Genomic DNA, 19,458 nt, shown 5'->3' with positions numbered 1-19,458 from the left:
ATTCGCTTAAATATAGAATTTCTGTATTTTACATTAGAGAGCATATTGAGTTGGTGTATATAATCCAAAACACAGTAGAAAAAGGCATTGTATATTTTTTCTAACAGACTATATTCAAAGCCATTTTTTTTTAACTTTGGGGCGCCTAGATATTATTTAGATATTTTCGATTCACGTGAAATTTGAATTTGGGTATTTTACATGAGAGAGCATATTGATTTGGGTTATATACTCCAAAACAAAGTATAATAGGTAATTTTATATTTTTATTGATAGATTATATTCAGAGCAATTTTGTTTTAACATTGGGGTGCCTAGATAATATTTAGATTTTTTTTGATATGCTTAAATATAGAATTTCTGTATTATACATGAGAGAGCATATTGAGTTGCTGTATGTACTCCAAAACAGAATGGAATATGGCATTGTATATTTTTTCTGTCAGTTATATTCAGAGCAATTTTGTTTTGAACATAGGGGTGCCTAGATAATATTTAGATTGTTTTCGATTCACGTAAATTTAGAATTTCGGTATTTTACATGAGAGAGCATATTGAGTTGCTGTATATACTCCAAAACAAAGTATAAAAGGTCATTGTATATTTTTTTCTCAAAGATTTTATTCAGAGAAAATTTGCTTTTAACATTGGGTTGCCTCGATAATATTTAGATTTTTTCGATTCACGTAAAATTAGAATTTCGGTATTTTACATGAGAGAGCATAATGAGTTGGTGTATGAACTCCAAAACAGAATAGAATAAGGCATTGTATATTTTCTTCAACAGACTATATTCAGAGCCATTTTCTTTTAACTTTGCGGCGCCTATATATTATTTCGATTTCTATCGAGTCGCGTTAATTTAGACTTTCGGTATTTTACAAGAGAGAGCATATTGAGTTGCTGTATATATTGCAAAACAGAGTTAAAAGGGCATTGTACATTTTTTCTGACCATATATTCAGAGCAATTTTGCTTTTAACATTGGGGTGCCTAGATAATATTTAGACTTTTTTCGATTCGCTTAAATATAGAATTTCTGTGTTTTACACGAGAGAGCATATGGAGTTGGTGTATATACACCAAAACTAAGTAGAATAGGGCATTGTATATTTTTTCGGACCAACTATATTCAGCGAAATTTTGTTTTGAACATTGGGGTGCCTAGATAATATTTAGATATTTTCGATTCGGGTAAAATCAGAATTTCTGAATTTTACCTGTGAGAGCATACTGTGTTGGTGTATATACTCCAAAACAGAGTAGAATAGGGCATTGTGTATTTCTTCTGACAGATTATATTCAGAGCAATTTTGTTTTTAACATTGGGGTGCCTAGATAATATTTAGATTTTTCTCGATTCACGTAAAATGAAAATTTTAGTATTTTACATGAGAGAGCATATTGATATGGTGTATATACTCAAAAACAGAGTAGAATAGGGCATTGTATTTTTTTCTGACAGATTATATTCAGAGCAATTTTGTTTTTAACATTGGGGTGCCTAGATAATATTTAGATTTTTTTGATTCGGGTGAAATTAGAATTTCTGCATTTTACATGAGAGAATATGGAGTTGGTGAATATACTACAAAACAGAGTACAAAAGGGCATTGTATATTTTTTCTGACAGATTATATTCAGAGCAATTTTGCTTCTAACATTTGGGTGACTAGATAATATTTAGATTTTTTTCGATTCGCTTACATATAGAATTTCTGTTTTTCAGATGAGAGAGCATATGGTGTGGTTGTATATACTCTAAAACAGAGGAGAACAGGGCATTGTATATTTTTTCTGACAAATTATATTCAGAGCAATATTGTTTTTAACATTGGGGTGCCTAGAAAATATTTAGATTTTTTTCGATTCAAGTAAAATTAGAATTTCTGTATTTTACATGAGAGAGCTTACTGAGTTGGTGTATATACTCCAAAACAGAGGAGAATAAGGCATTGTATATTTTTTCTAACAGACTATATACAGAGCCATTTTATTTTAACTTTGGGGCGCCGAGATATTATTTAGATTTTTTTCGATTCGTGTAAAATTAGAATTTTGGTATTTTACATGAGAGAGCATATTGAGTTGGTGTATATACTCCAGAACAAAGTCGAAAAGGGCATTGTATATTTTTTCTGACACATTATATTCAGAGCAATTTTGTTTGTAACATTGAGGTGCCTAGAAAATATTTAGATTTTTTCGATTCGGGCAAAATTCAAATTTCTGTATTTTACAGGATAGAGCACACTGAGTTGGTGTATATACTCAAAAACAGAGTAGAACAAGTAATTGTATATTTTCTCTAAGAGACTATATTCAGAGCCATTTTCTTTTAACTTTGGGGCGTCTAGATAGTATTTAAATTTTTTTCGATTCGCGTAAAATTAGAATTTCGGTATTTTACAAGAGAGAGCATATTGAGTTGGTGTATATACTCCAAAATAGAGTAGAAAACGGCACTTTATATTTTTTCTGACAGATTATATTCAGACCAATTTTGCTTTTAACATTGGGGTGCCTATAAGACATTTAGATTTTTTTCGATTTGCTTAAATATAGAATTTCTGTATTTTACGTGAGAGAGCATATGGAGTTGGTGTATATACTCCAAAACAGAGTAGAATAGGGCATTGTATATTTATTCTGACAGGCTATATTCAGAGCAATTTTGTTTTTAAAATTGGGGTTTCTAGATAATATTTAGATTTTTTTCGATTCGCTTAAATATGGAATTTCTGTATTATATATGAGAGAGTATATGGAGTTGGTGTATATACTTTAAAAAAGAATAGAATAGGGCATTGTATATTTTTTCTGACAAATGATATTCAGAGCAATTTGTTTTTAACATTGGGGTGCCTAGATAATTAGATTTTTTCGATTCGGGGAAAATTTGAATTTCGTTATTTTACATTAGAGAGCATACTGAGTTGGTCTGTATACTCCAAAACAGAGTAGAATAGGGCATTGTATAGTTTTTCTGACAGACTATATTCAGAGCAATTTTGATTTTATAATTGGGGTGCCTAGATAATACTTAGAGTTTTTTTTATTCGCTTAAGTATAGAATTTCTATGTTTTACATTAGAGAGCATATGGAGTTGGTGTATATAATCCAAAACAGAGTAGAATAAGGCATTGTATATTTTCTTTAACAGACTATATTCAGAGCCATTTCTTTTTAACTTTGGGGTACCTAGATATTATTTAGATTTTTTCGATTCGCGTAAAATTTGAATTCAGATATTTTACATGAGAGAGCATATTGAGTTGATTTATATACTACAAAACAGAGTAGAAAAGGGCATTGTATATTTTTTCTGAAAGATTATATTCAGAGCAATTTTGCTTTTAACATTGGGGAGCCTAGATAATATTTAGATTTTTTTCGATTCGTTTACATATAGAATTTCTGTGTTTTACATGAGAGAGCATATGGAGTTGGTGTATATAATCCAAAACAGAGTAGAATAACGCATTGTATATTTTTTCTAACAGACTATATTCAGAACCATTTTCTTTTAACTTTGGGGCATCTAGATATAATTTAGATTATTTTTGATTCGGGTAAAATTAGAATTTCAGTATTATACATGAGAGAGCATATTAAGTTGGTGTATATAAAACAAAACAGAGTAGAAAAAACATTGTATATTATTTCTGACAGATTATATTCAGAGGAATTTTGTTTTTAACATTGGAGTGCCTAGATAATATTTAGATATTTTTCGATTCATGTAAATTTAGAATTTCGGTATTTCACGTGAGAGAGCATACTGAGTTGGTGTATATACCCCAAAACAGAGTAGAATAAGGCATTGTATATTTTTTCTGACAGATTATATTCAGAGTAATTTTGTTACTAACATTGGGGTGCCTAGATAATATTTAGATTTTTTCGATTTGGGTAAAATTTGTATTTCTGTATTTTACATGAGAGAGCATACTAAGTTGGTGTATATACTACAAATCAGGGTAGAAAAGGGCATTGTATATATTTTCTGACAGATTATATTCAGAGCAATTTTGCTTTTAACATTGGGTTGCCTAGATAATATTTAGATTTTTTTCGATTCACGTAAAATTAGAATTTGGTATTTTAAAAGAGAGATCATACTGAGTTGGTTTATATACTCCAAAACAGAGTAGAATAAGGCATTGTATATTTTTTCAGACAGATTTTATTCAGAGCAATTTTGTTTTTAGCACTGCGGTGCCTAGAAAATATTAAGATTTTTTCAATTAGGGTAAAATTAGAATTTCTGTATTTTATATGAGAGAGCATACTGAGTTTGTGTATATAGTACAAAACAGAGTAGAAAAGGGCATTGTATATTTTTTATGACAAACTATATTCAGAGCAATCTTGGTGTTAACATTTGGGTGCCTAGATAATATTTAGATTTGTTTCGATTCGCTTAAATATAGAAATTCTGTATTTTACATCAGAGAGCATAGGGAGTTGATGTATATACTTCAAAACAGAATAGAAAAGGGCATTGTGTATTTTTTATGACAGATTATATTCAGAGAAATTTTGTTTTTAACATTGGAATGCCTGGATAATATTGAGATTTTTTCGATTCGGGTAAAATTAGAATTTCTCCATTTTACATGAGAGAGCATACTGAGTTGGTGTATATACTCCAAAACAAAGTAGAATAAGGCATTGTATATTTTTTCTAACAGACTGTATTCAGAGCCACTTTCTTTTAACGTTGGGGCGGCTAGATATTATTTAGATTTTTTTTGATTCGCGTAAAATTAGAATTTCGGTATTTTATATGAGAGAGCATATTGAGTTGGTGTATTTACTTCAAAACAGAGTAGAAAAGGGAATTGTATATTTTTTGTGACAGATTATATTCATAGAAATTTTGCTTTTAACATTGGGGTGCCTAGATAATATTTAGATTTTATTCGATTCGCTTATATATGCAATTTCTGAATTTTACTTGAGAGAGCATATGGAGTTGGTGTATATACTCCAAAATAAAGTAGAATTGGGCATTGTATATTTTTTCTGACAGATTATATTCAAAGCAATTTTGTTTTTAACATTGAGGTGCCTAGATAATATTTAGATATTTTTCGATTCACTGAAATATAGAAATTTTGTATTTTACATGGAGGAGCATATGGAGTTGGTGTATATACTCCAAAACAGAGTAGAATAGGGAATTGTATATTTTTTCTGACAGTTTATATTCAGAGCAATTTTGTTTTTAACATTGGGGTATCTAGATAATATTTAGATTTTTTCGATTCGGGTAAATTTAGAATTTCTGTATTTTACATGAGAGAGCATATTGAGTTGCTGTATATACTACAGAACAGAGTACAAGAGGGCATTGTATATTTTTTTTGAGAGATTATATTCAGAGTAATTTTGCTTTTACCTTTGGGGTGCTTAGATGATATTTAGATTTTTTTGTTTCGCTTAAATATAGAATTTCTGTATTTTACATGAGAGAGCATATGGAGTTGGTGTATATACTCCAAAACAAAGTAGAATAGGGCATTGTATATTTTTTCTGACAGAGTATATTAAGAGCAATTTTTCTTTTAACATTGGGGTTACTAGATAATATTTAGATTTTTTTTCGATTCGTGTAAAATTAGAATTTCGGTATTTTACATGAGAGAGCATATTGAGTTGGTGTATGTACTCCAAAACAGAGTGGAAAATGGCATTGTATATTTTTTCTAACAGACTATATTCAGAGCCATTTTCTTTTAACTTTGAAGCGCCTAGATATTATTTAGATTTTTTTCAATTTGCGTAAATTTAGAATTTCGGTATTTTACATGAGATACCATATAGAGTTGGTGTATATACTCCAAAGCAGAGTAGAATAGGGCATTGTATATTTTATCTGACAGATTATGTTCAGAGCAATTTTGTTTATAACATTGGGGTGCCTAGATAATATTTAGATTTTTTCGATTCTGGTAAAATTAGAATTTCGGTATTTTACATGAGAGAGCATACTGTGTTGGTGTATATACTCCAAAACAGAGTAGAATAAGGCATATTATTTTTTCAAACGGACTATATTCAGATCCATTTTCTTATACCTTTGGGGCGCCTAGATATTATTTAGATTATTTTCGATTGGTGTAAAATTATATTATCGGTATTTTACATGAGAGAGCATATTGAGTTGGTTTATATAATACAAAACAGAGTAGAAAAGGGCATTGTATATTCTTTCTGACATATTATATTCAGCGCAATTTTGCTTTTAACATTCGAGTGCCTAGATAATATTTAGATATTTTTCGATTCGCTTAAATATAGAATGTCTGTATTTTACATGAGAGAGCATATGCAGTTGGTGTATATACTCCAAAACAGAGTAGAATAGGGCATTGTATATTTTTTCTGGCAGATTATGTTCAGAGCAATTTTGTTTTTAACATTGGGGTGCCTAGATAATATTTAGATTTTTTCGATTCGGGTAACATTACAATTTCGGTATTTTACATGATAGAGCATACTGAGTTGGTGTATATACTCCAAAACAGAGTAGAATAAGGAATTGTATATTTTCTCTAACAGACTAAATTCAGAGCCATTTTCTTTTAACTTTGGGGTGCCTAGATATAATTTAAATTTTTTTTGATTCGCGTAAAATTAGAATTTCGGTATTTTACATGAGAGAGCATATTGAGTTGGTGTATATACCCCAAAACAGAGTGGAAAAAGGCATTGTATATTTTTTCTGACAGGTTATATTCAGACCAATTTTGTTTTTAACATTGGGGTGCCTATAAGATATTTAGATTTTTTTCGATTCGCTTAAATATAGAATTTCTGTATTTTAAGTGATAGAGCATATAAAGTTGGTTTATATACTCCAAAACAGAGTAGAATAGGGCATTGTATATTTGTTCTGACAGACTATATTCAGAGTAATTTTGTTTTTAAATTGGGGTGCCTAGATAATATTTAGATTTTTTTCGATTCGCTTAAGTATGGAATTTCTGTATTTTATATGAGAGAGTGTATGGAGTTGGTGTATATACTCAAAAACAGAGTAGAATACGGCATTGTATATTTTTTATGACAGATTATATTCAGAGAAATTTTGCTTTTAACATTTGGTTGCCTAGATAATATTTAGATTTTTTTTGATTCGCTTAAATATAGAATTTCTGTTTTTCTTTTTCTTTTTTTTTGTGATAACAGATCAATTTTAATTCTAGCACCTGAAGCTATACAAGGGTATGCTCTATAAACTTCATGGGACTGTTGTACACACTTGATAAAGTGACAACTGTGCAATACCACTTAGCATCTCAAAATCAGGAACATACTATTGAATTGCTTAAACACAATCCACAGAATTAAAAACAAAATCAGATGCCATCCACAGTTATACTAATTGTCCATTAAAAGCTTACACTTAATACTTGATATAACAATCAGTATCTAGCAGGGAACATTAGAAGTCATTTCAGAGTCTCATCCTGTTGTACTCTGTTGGGAAGGTTTCTTGAGTAGATATGTGACTGGCCAAAGATGGGTATAACCAAGACCAGACCAGCAAGTAAGAGCTCTACCACAGTTTCTCCAGTTTCCACTTGTTTTTCTTTGTCAGTTAAAAGTGAACAGTGAGAATTAAATACTTATCTTTACATATACACAAGGTATGCTGTGAAAGCATATCTGCTTACAAACATATAAAAATACTTGTTAACTAGTTTGATAAGAAAATAATGTATAAAAAGTATATAGCAAAAACATTAATCATCTCTGACCCCGGAAAGATTAATTCCATATTTTATATTACAGCAAACAAAAACAGTTTTAATTTTTCAAATCCCTTATCCAGAAATACTTGAAAAGGAAGACAAACTATTTTTACCCTTAGCGTGGCTGTGAAAAAGAGTTAAATTAAAAAATCAAGTACACTGAAATGTTTAAGTCCTGAATGAGTCAAATATTTGACCACGTAGAATATTATCATCTTCAAGAGTAGGAGTAATAACACAGGCTTTTATGAGCAGTTTTTAATCCATAAATACGATAGGCATTTTGGTATTTTGGCCACCAGAAAACAAAAGCTGTAGTATCAGTAAAGGTCTGAGATGTTTCACTTTTGTAGATTCAATTCAGTGTATTTAAGGTTAACAAAGTCTGACATTGAAATTTTTAAAGATAGGCAAAAATTCACATTAAAAAAAATCCCTATATTTCTATTTAGAGTAACAGTAGGCAGTATGATTCCAAAAGTTAAAAATTATTTCACAACCTGTGGCTTCAGCTTGGCAAACAGCTTAGATTCCAAAACTGATTCATCTCTATTAAAATGTAAGCACTTAAAAAAAGAGCATGTCTGTGTATATAGACACATATTTTAAAGGAATCAGATATCTTTGAAGCAGCCTTAGTGTTTCCTTTAAATTTGTCTGGAAATGACCATTGTATTAGCTTCACGGAAAGGACTGACTAGCCAGCTTCTTGGTCTAAGGCTAACAAGGTGATCATTTGTCTAAGGCTAGAAAGGTACCAAATAAGATGTAAACTGAGGAGAGGAAGAGGAGATAAGGGCTTTTCCTGGCAGTTGGTAGCGAAAACTGAAAGGATTCTAGAAAATGACACAATGGCAGCCTTTCTTGTCTTTTTCTTTCCGTGTCGGTTCTGGTGAAGGAGGACATTCCTGCTCTTGAAATTTCCTGATAACCCGGACAAGTTCATGGAAAGCTTGATCTACATTCATCCTAATCTTTGCTGATGCCTCCATGTATGTGACCTTAAGTTGCCGTGCTAACTGTTGTCCTTCTTCCTGTGTTACCTGTCTTTGATGATCCAGATCTGCTTTATTGCCAATTAAAATCATTGGAAACTCATCACGATCCTTTACTCTGAGAATTTGTCTTTGAAACTTATAGATTTCTTCAAAACTGCCTCTATCTGTGACTGAAAAGACCAACAGGAAGCCCTCGCCAGTCCTCATATATTGTTCTCTCATGGCTCCAAACTCTTCTTGTCCTGCTGTATCCAAAATATCTAGCCGTGCTGCTCTGTCATCTATCACACACTGCTTTGTGTAAGAATCTTCAATGGTTGGATCATAATCTGTTACAAAATAGGACTGGATGAACTGGATGGTGAGCGCCGACTTGCCCACGCCGCCACCGCCGACCACCACAAGTCGGTACTTCTCTTGGCCAAAGCCGTCCCGCCAGCCGGCCACGGCCATGGGGACGCCACAGAGCCCAGCCTGACCGCGCCAAGCCGCCGCTGCCGCCCGCCCTAGGCCCGGCTCCGGGGACGTGTGCGGCCGGCGGGCAGCAGGCGAGCGGCCGGGCCGGGGTCGCGGGCAGCGGGAGGTGTCGGGAGGACAGGTCCGCGAGGCGGCGCGGCGCCAGGGGCTGGCCGAGTAACGCCCGAGGTGCGGAGAAGTGGGGTGACGGCACGGGCCAGTGGCGGCAGCGGCTGGGGGGCACGCCAGAATTTCTGTTTTTCAGATGAGAGAGTATATGGAGTTGTTGTATATACTCCAAAACAGAGGAGAATAGGGCATTGTATATTTTTTCTGACCGATTATATTCAGAGCAATTTTGTTTTTAACATTGGGGTGCATAAAAAATATTTAGATTTTTTTCGATTCACGTAAAATTAGAATTTTTGTATTTTACATGAGAGAGCTTACTGAGTTGGTGTATATACTCCAAAACAGAGTAGAATAAGGCATTGTATATTTTCTCTAACAGACTATATTCAGAGCCATTTCCTTTAAATTTGAGGCATCTAGATATTATTTAGATTATTTTCGATTCGCGTAAAATTAGAATTTCGATATTTTACATTAGAGAAAATATTGAGTTGGTGTATATACTCCAAAAAAAAAAAAATAGAAAAGGGCATTGTATATTTTTTCTGACAGATTTTATTCAGAGCACTTTTGCTTTTAACATTGGGGTGCCTAGAAAATATTTAGATTTTTTTCGAATCACGTAAAATTAGAATTTCGGTATTTTACATGATAGAGCATACTGAGTTGGTGTACATACTCCAAAACAGAGTAGATCAAGGCATTGTATATTTTTTCTAACAGACTATATTCAGAGCCATTTTCTTTTAACTTCGGGGCACGGAGATATTATTTAGATTTTTTCGATTTGCGTAAAATTAGTATTTCAGTATTTTACATGAGAGAGCATATGGAGTTGGTGTATATACTCCAAAAAAGAGTAGAGTAAGGAATTTTATATTTTTTCGGACAGATTATATTTAGAGCAATATTGTTTTAACATTGGGGTGCCTAGATAATATTTAGATTTTTTTCGATTCACATAAAATTAGAATTTCGGTGTTTTACATGAGAGAGCATACTGAGTTGGTGTATATACACCAAAACAGAGTAGAAAAGGGCATTGTATATGTTTTCTGAAAGATTATGTTCAGAGAAATTTTGTATTTAACATTGGGGTGCCAAGATAATATTTAGATTTTTTTCGATTCGCTTAAATATAGAATTTCTGTATTTTACGTGAGAGAGCATATGGTGTTGATGTATATACTCCAAAACAGAGTAGAATAAGGCATTGTATATTTTCTCTAGCAAACTATATTCAGAGACATTTTTTTTTAACTTTGGGGTGCCTAGATATTATTTAGATTTTTTCGATTCGCATAAAATTAGAATTTGGATATTTTACATGAGAGAACATATTGAGTTAGTGTATGTACTACAAAACAGAGTAGAAAAGGGCATTGTATATTTTTTATGACAGATTATATTCAGAGCAAGTTGGCTTTTAACATTGGGGTGCCTAGATAATATTTAGAATTTTTTCAATTCGCTTAAATATAAATATCTGTATTTTACATGAGAGAGCATATGGAGTTGGTGTATATACTCCAAAATAGAGTAGAATAGGGTATTTTATATTTTCTCTGATAGATTATATTCAGAGCAATTTGGTTTTTAACATTGGGGTGCTTAGATAATATTTAGATTTATTCGATTCAAGTAAAATTAGAATTTCTGTATTTTACATGAGAGAGCATATTGAGTTCGTGTATATACTACAAAACAGAGTTCAAAAGGGCATTGTATATTTTTTCTAACAGACTATATTCAGAGCTATTTTGCTTTTAACATTTGGGTGCCTAGATAATATCTAGATTATTTTTGATTCACGTAAATTTATTATTTCGGTATTTAACATTCGAGAGCATACTGAGTTGGTGTATATACTCCAAAACAGAGTAGAATAAGGCATTGTATTTTTTTCTAACAGACTATACTCAGAGCCATTTTCTTTTAACTTTGGGGCGCCTAGATATTTTTTAGATTTTTTTCGATTCACGTAAAATTAGAATTTCTGTATTTTACATGAGAGAGCATATGGAGGTGGTGTATATACTCCAAAACAGAGTAGAATAGGGCATTGTATATTTTTTCTGACACATTATATTCAGAGCAATTGTGTTTATAACATTGGGTCCCTAGATAATATTTAGATTCTTTCAATTCGAGTAAAATTTGAATTTCTGTATTTTACATGAGAGAGCATATTGAGTTGTTGTATATACGACAAAACAAAGTAGAAAAGGGCATTGTATATTTTTTCTGACAGATTATATTCAGAGCAATTTTGTTGTTAACATTGGGGTGCCTAGATAATATTCAGATTTTTTTGATTCGGTTAAAATTAGAATTTCTGTATTTTACCTGAGAGAACATACTGAGTTGGTATATATACTCCAAAACAGAGTAGAATAAGGCATTGTATATGTTATCTAACAGACTATATTTGGAGGCATTTTCTTTTAACTTTGGGGCACTTTGATATTATTTAGACTTTTTTCAATTCATGTAAAATTTGAATTTCTGTATTTTACATGAGAGAGCATATTGAGTTGGTGTATATACTACAAAACAGAGTAGAAAAGCGCATTGTATATTTTATCTGACAGATTATGTTCAGAGCAATTATGCTTTTAACATTGGGGTGCCTAGATAATATTTAGATGTTTTTCGATTCACATAAATTTAGAATTTCGGTATTTTACATGACAGAGCATATTGAGTTGGTGTATATACTCCAAAACAGAGTAGAAAATGGCATTGTATATTTTTTCTAACGGAGTACATTAAGAGCCATTTTCTTTTTACTTTTGGGTGCCTAGATATTATTTAAATTCTTTTCGATTCGCGTAAAATTAGAATTTTGGTATTTTACAGGAGAGAGCATATGGAGTTGGTGTATATACTCCAAAATGGAGTAGAAAAGGGCATTGTATATTTTTTCTGAAAGATTATATTCAGAGCAATTTTGCTTTTAACATTGGGGAGCCTAGATAATATTTAGATTTTTTTCGATTCGTTTAACTATAGAATTTCTGTCTTTTACATGAGAGAGCATATGGAGTTGGTATATATAATCCAAAACAGAGTAGAATAAGGCATTGTATATTTTTTCTGACAGATTATATTCAGAGTAATTTTGTTTTTAACATTGGGGTGCCTAGATAATATTTAGATTTTTTGGATTCTGGTAAAATTTGTATTTCTGTATTTTACATGAGAGAGCATACTGAGTTGGTGTATATACTACAAAACAGAGTAGAAAAGGGCATTGTATATATTTTCTGACAGATTATATTCAGAGCAATTTTGCTTTTAACATTGGGTTGCCTAGATAATATTTAGATTTGTTTCGATTCACGTAAAAGTAGAATTTGGTATTTTAAAAGAGAGAGCATACTGAGTTGGTTTATATACTCCATAACAGAGTAGAATGGGGCATTGTATATTTTTTCAGACAGATTATGTTCAGAGCAATTTTGTTTTTAGCACTGCGGTGTCTAGAAAATATTTAGATTTTTTCAATTAGGGTAAAATTAGAATTTCTGTATTTTACATGAGAGAGCATACTGAGTTTGTGTATATAGTACAAAACAGAGTAGAAAAGGGCATTGTATATTTTTTCTGACAGACTATATTCAGAGCAATCTTGGTGTTAACATTTGGGTGCCTAGATAATATTTAGATTTGTTTCGATTCGCTTAAATATAGAAATTCTGTATTTTACATCAGAGAGCATTGGGAGTTGATGTATATACTTCAAAACAGAATAGAAAAGGGCATTGTATTTTTTTTCTGACAGATTATATTTAGAGAAATTTTGTTTTTAACATTGGAATGCCTGGATAATATTGAGATTTTTTCGATTCGGGTAAAATTAGAATTTCTCTATTTTACATGAGACAGCATACTGAGTTGGTGTATATACTCCAAAACAAAGTAGAATAAGGCATTGTATATTTTTTCTAGTAGACTGTATTCAGAGCCACTTTCTTTTAACGTTGGGGCGCCTAGATATTATTTAGATTTTTTTTGATTTGCGTAAAATTAGAATTTTTTTTTATTTTACATGAGAGAGCATATTGAGTTGGTGTATATACTACAAAACAGAGTAGAATAGGGTATTGTATATTTTTTCTGACATATTATATTCAGAACATTTTTGTTTTTATCATTGGGGTGCCTAGATAATATTTAGAGTTATTCGATTCTTGTAAAATTATAATTTCTGTATTTTACATGAGAGCGCACACTGAGTTGGTGTATATACTGTAAAACAGAGTAGAATAAGTCATTGTATATTTTTTCTAACAGACTATATTCAGAGCCATTTTCATTTCACTTTGGGGCGCCTAGTTATTATATAGATTTTTTTAGATTCGCGTAAAATTAGAATTTCAGTATTTTACATGAAAGAGCATGTTGAGTTGGTGTATATACTACAAAACAGAGTAGAAAAGGGCATTGTATATTCTATCTGACAGATTATATTCAGAGCAATTTTGCTTTTAACACTGTGGTGCCTATATAATATTTAGATTTTTTCGATTCAGGTAAAATTAGTATTTCTGTATTTTACATGAGAGTGTATACTGAGTTGGTGTATATACTACAAAACAGAGTAGAATAAGGCAATGTATATTTTCTCTAACAGACTATATTCAGGGCCAGTTTCTTTTAACTTTGGGGCGCCTAGATATTATTTAGATTTTTTTCGATTCACTTAAATATAGAATTTCTTTATTTTACATGAGAGAGCATATGGAGTTGGTGTATATACTCCAAAACAAAATAAAATAGGTCATTGTATATATTTTCTGACAAATTACATTCAAAGCAATTTTGTTGTTAACATTGTGGTGCCTAAATTATATATAGATTTTTTCGATTCTGGTAAAATTAGAATTACTTAATTTTACATGAGGAAGCACACTGAGTAGGTGTATATACTCCGAAACAGAGTAGAATAAAACATTGTATATTTTTTCTATCAGACTATATTCAATGCCATTTTTTTTTTAAATTTGGGTCGCCCAGATATTATTTAGAATTTTTTGATTCGCGTAAAGTTAGAATTTCGGTATTTTATATGAGAGAGCATATTGAGTTGGTTTATATACTACAAAACAGAGTAGAAAAGGGTATTGTATATTTTGTCTGACAGATTATATTCAGAGCAATTTTGCTTCTAACATTGTGGTGCCTAGATAATAGTTAGATTTTTTTTTGATTCGCTTAAATATAGAATTTCTGTATTTTACATGAGAGAGCGTATAAAGTTGCTGTATATATTCCATAAAAGAGTAGAATAGGGCATTGTATTTTTTTTCTGACAGATTATATTCAGAGAAATTTTTTTTTTAACGTTGGGGTGACTGGATAATATTTAGACTTCTTTGATTCGGGTATAATTAGAATTTCGATATTTTACATGAGAGAGCATACTGAGTTGGTGCATATACTCCAAAACAGAGTAGAATAAGGCATTGTATATTTTTTCTGACAGATTGCATTCAGAGAAATTTTGCTTTTAACATTGGGGTGCCTATATAATATTTAGATTTGTTTCGATTCGGTTAAATATAGAATTTCTGTATTTTACATGAGAGAGCATATTGAGTTGCCATATATACTCCAGAGCAGAGTAGAATAGGGCATTGTATATTTTTTCTGACAGATTATATTCAGAGAAATTTTGTTTTTAACATTGGGGTGCCTAGATAATGTTTAGATTTTTTTCGATTCGCTGAAATATAGAATTTCTGTATATTACATGAGTGAGCATATGGAGTTGGTGTATATACTCCAAAACAGAGTAGAATAGGGCATTGTATATTTTTTCTGACAGAGTATATTCAGAGCAATTGTGTTTTTAACATTTGGGTGCCTAGATAATATTTAGATTTTTTTCGATTCACGTAAAATTAGAATTTTGTAATTTTACATGAGAGAGCATACTGTGTTTGTGCATATACTCAAAAACAAAGAATAAGCCATTGTATATATTTTTTTAACAGACTATATTCAGAGCCATTTTCTTTTAACTTTGGGGCGCCTAGATATCTTTTAGATTGTTTTCTATTAGCGTAAAATTTTAATTTCTGTATTTTATATGAGAGAGCATATGGAGTTGGTGTATATACTCCATAACAGAGTAGAAAAAACATTTTATATTTTTTCTGACAGATTATGTTCAGAGTAATTTTGTTTTGAACATTGGGGAGCCTAGATAATATTTAGATATTTTGAATTCGGGTAAAATTAGAATTTTTGTATTTTTCATGAGAGAGCATACTGAGTTGGTGTATATACTCCAAAACAGAGTAGAATAAGGCATGGTATATTTTTTCTAACAGACTATATTCAGAGCCATTTTATTTTAACTTTGGGGTCCCTAGATATTATTTAGAATTTTTTCGATTCGCGTAAATTTATAATTTCGCGATTTTATATGGGAGAGCATACTGAGTTGGTGTATATACGCCAAAACAAAGTAGAATAAGGCATTGTATATTTTTTCTGACATAATATATTCAGAGCAATTTTGTTTTTAATATTCCGGTTCCTAAATAATATTTAGATTTTATTCTATTCACATAAAATTAAAATTTCGGTATTTTACCTGAGAGAGCATACTGAGTAGGTGTATATACTCCAAAACAGACTAGAATTGGGTATTGTATTTTTTTCTGACAGATTATATTCAGAGAAATTTTGCTTTTAACATTGGGGTGCGTAGATAATATTTAGATTTTTTTCGATTCACGTAAAATTTGAATTTCTGTATTTTACCTGAGAGAGCATGCTGAGTTGGTGTATATACTCCAAAACACAGTAGAATATGGCATTGTATATTTTTTCTAACACACTATATTCAGAGCCATTTTCTTTTAAATTTCGGGCGTCTAGATATTATTTAGATTTTTTTTGATTCGCGTAAAATTAGATTTTTGTTATTTTACATGAGAGAGCATATTGAGTTGGTGTATATACTCCAAAACAGAGTAGAATAGTGCATTGTATATTTTTTCTGACAGATTATATTCAGATCAATTTTGTTTTTAGCATTGGGGTGCCTAGGTAATATTTAGATTTTTTTGATTCAGGTAAAATTAGAATTTCCGTATTTTACATGAGAGAGCATGCTGAGTTGGTGTATATACTCCAAAACAGAGTAGAATGAGACATTGTATATTTTTTCTAACAGACTATATTTAGAGCCATTTTCTTTTAAGTTTGGTGCGCCTAAATATTTTTTAGATTTTTTAGATTCGCGTAAAATTAGAATTTTGGTATTTTACATGGGAGAGCATATTGAGTGTGTGTATATACTACAAAACAGAGTAGAAAAGGGCATTTTATATTTCTTCTGACAGACTATATTTAGAGCCATTTTGCTTTTAACATTGGGGTTCCTAGATAATATTTAGATTTTTTTCGATTCGCTTAAATATAGAATTTCTGTATTTTACATGAGTGAGCATATGGAGTTGGTGTATATACTCAAAAACAGAGTAGAATAGGGCATTGTATATTTTTTCTGACAGATTATATTCAGAGCAATTGTGTTTTTAACATTTGGGTGCCTAGATAATATTTAGATTTTTTTCGATTCACGTAAAATTAGAATTTTGTAATTTTACATGAGAGAGCACACTGTGTTTGTGCATATACTCAAAAACAAAGAATAAGCCATTGTATATATTTTTTTAACAGACTATATTCAGAGCCATTTCCTTTTAACTTTGGGGCACCTAGATATCTTTTAGATTGTTTTCTATTAGCGTAAAATTTAAATTTCTGTATTTTATATGAGAGAGCATATGGAGTGGGTTTATATACTCCAAAACAGAGTAGAAAAGGCATTGTATATTTTTTCTGACAAATTATGTTAAGAGTAATTTTGTTTTGAACACTGGGGAGCCTAGATAATATTTAGATATTTTGAATTCGGGTAAAATTAGAATTTTTATATTTTTCATGAGAGAGCATACTGAGTTGGTGTATATAATGCAAAACAGAGTAGAATAAGGCATGGTATATTTTTTCTAACAGACTATATTCAGAGCCATTTTATTTTAACTTTGGGGCCCCTAGATATTATTTAGAATTTTTTCGATTCACGTAAAATTATAATTTCGCTATTTTATATGAGAGAGCATACTGAGTTGGTGTATATACGCCAAAAGAAAGTAGAATAAGGCATTGTATATTTTTTCTGACAGAATATATTCAGAGCAATTTTTTTTTAACATTCGGGTTCCTAAATAATATTTAGATTTTATTCTATTCACATAAAATTAGAATTTCGGTATTTTACCTGAGAGAGCATACTGTGTTGGTGTATATACTCCAAAACAGACTAGAATTGGGTATTGTATTTTTTTCTGACAGATTATATTCAGAGAAATTTTGCTTTTAACATTGGGGTGCGTAGATAATATTTAGATTTTTTTCAATTCATGTAAAATTTGAATTTCTGTATTTTACCTGAGAGAGCATGCTGAGTTGGTGTATATACTCCAAAACACAGTAGAATGTGGCATTGTATATTTTTTCTAACACACTATATTCAGAGCCATTTTATTTTAAATTTGGGGTGTCTAGATATTATTTAGATTTTTTTCGATTCACGTAAAATTAGATTTTTGTTATTTTAAATGAGAGAGCATATTGAGTTGGTTTATATACTCCAAAACAGAGTAGAATAGGGCATTGTATATTTTTTGTGACAGAATATATTCAGAGCAATTTTGTTTTTAACATTGGGGTGCCTAGATAATATTTAGATTTTTTCGATTCGCTTTTATATAGAATTTCTATATTTTACATGAGAGACCATACTGAGTTCGTGTATATACTCCAAAACAGAGTAGAATAAAACATTGTGTATTTTTTCTAAAAGACTATATTCAGAGCCATTTTCTTTTAACTTCTGGGCTCCTAGATATTATTTAGAATTTTTTCGATTTGTGTAAAATTAGAATTTCTGTATTATACATGAGGAGAATATTGAGTTCGTGTATACACTCCGGAACAGAATAGAAGAGGGAATCGTATATTTTTTCTGACAGATTATATTCAGAGCAATTTTGTTTTTAACATTGGGGTGCCTAGATAATATTTAGATTTTTTCGATTCGGGTAAAATTGTATTTCAGTAATTTACATGGGAGAGCATACTGTGTTGGTGTATATACTCCAAATCAGTGTAGAATAAGGCATTTTATATTTTATCAAACAGACTCTATTCAGAGCTATTTTCTTTTAACTTCTGGGTGCCTAGATATTATTTAGATTTTTTTCGATTCACGTAAAATGAGAATTTCGGTATTTTACATGAGAGAGCATATGGAGTTGGTGTATATACTCCAAAACAGACTAGAATAGGGCATTGTATATTTTTTCTGACAGATTATATTCAGAGCAATTTTGTTTTTAACATTGGGGTGCCTAGGTCATATTTAGATTTTTTCGATCCACGTAAAATTAGAATTTCTGTATTTTACATTACAGAGCATACTGAGTTATTGAATATACTCCAAAACAGAGAAGACTATGGCATTGTATATTTTTTCGAACAGAATATATTCAGAGCCATTTTCTTTTAACTTTGGGGCGCCTATATATTATTTAGATTTTTTTCGATTCGCATAAAATTAGAATTTCGGTATTTTACGGCAGAGAGCATATTGAGTTGGTGTATATACTCCAAAACAGAGTATAAAAGGGCATTGTATACTTCTTCTGACAGACTATATTCAGAACAATTTTGCTTTTAACATTGGGGTGCCTGGACAATATTTAGATTTTCTTCGATTTGCTTTAATATAGAATTTCTGTATTTTACATGAGAGAGCATATGGAGTAGGTGTATTTACTCCAAATCAAAGTAGAATAAGGCATTGTATATTTTCTCTAACAGACTATATTCAGAGCCATTTGGTTTTATATTTGGGGCGCCTAGTTAATATTTAGATTTATTTCAATTCGCTTAAATATAGATTTTTTGTATTTTACATGAGAGAGCATGTGGAGTTGGTGTATATACTCCAAAACAGAGTAGAAAAGGGCGTTGTATATTTTTTCTGACAGATTATATTCAGAGCAATTTGCTTTTATCATTG

General features: G+C 30.9%; 1 pseudogene across 1 annotated transcript; it reads right to left on the bottom strand.

Annotated features, from left to right (window-relative positions):
• Positions 1-7,791: 7,791 nt before the first annotated feature.
• LOC118150985 (ras-related protein R-Ras2 pseudogene) lies at positions 7,792-9,460 on the bottom strand (annotated as a pseudogene). Its single transcript, XR_013536296.1, has one exon. The product of XR_013536296.1 is annotated as a ras-related protein R-Ras2 pseudogene (transcript).
• Between the last annotated feature and the right edge of the window lie 9,998 nt (positions 9,461-19,458).

The sequence above is a fragment of the Callithrix jacchus genome, chromosome 5 (assembly GCF_049354715.1).
Source record: "Callithrix jacchus isolate 240 chromosome 5, calJac240_pri, whole genome shotgun sequence".
NCBI classification, from domain to species: domain Eukaryota; kingdom Metazoa; phylum Chordata; class Mammalia; order Primates; family Cebidae; genus Callithrix; species Callithrix jacchus.
The sequence above is the reverse complement of the archived record's forward strand: the minus strand, read 5'-3'. Positions and strand labels throughout refer to the sequence as shown.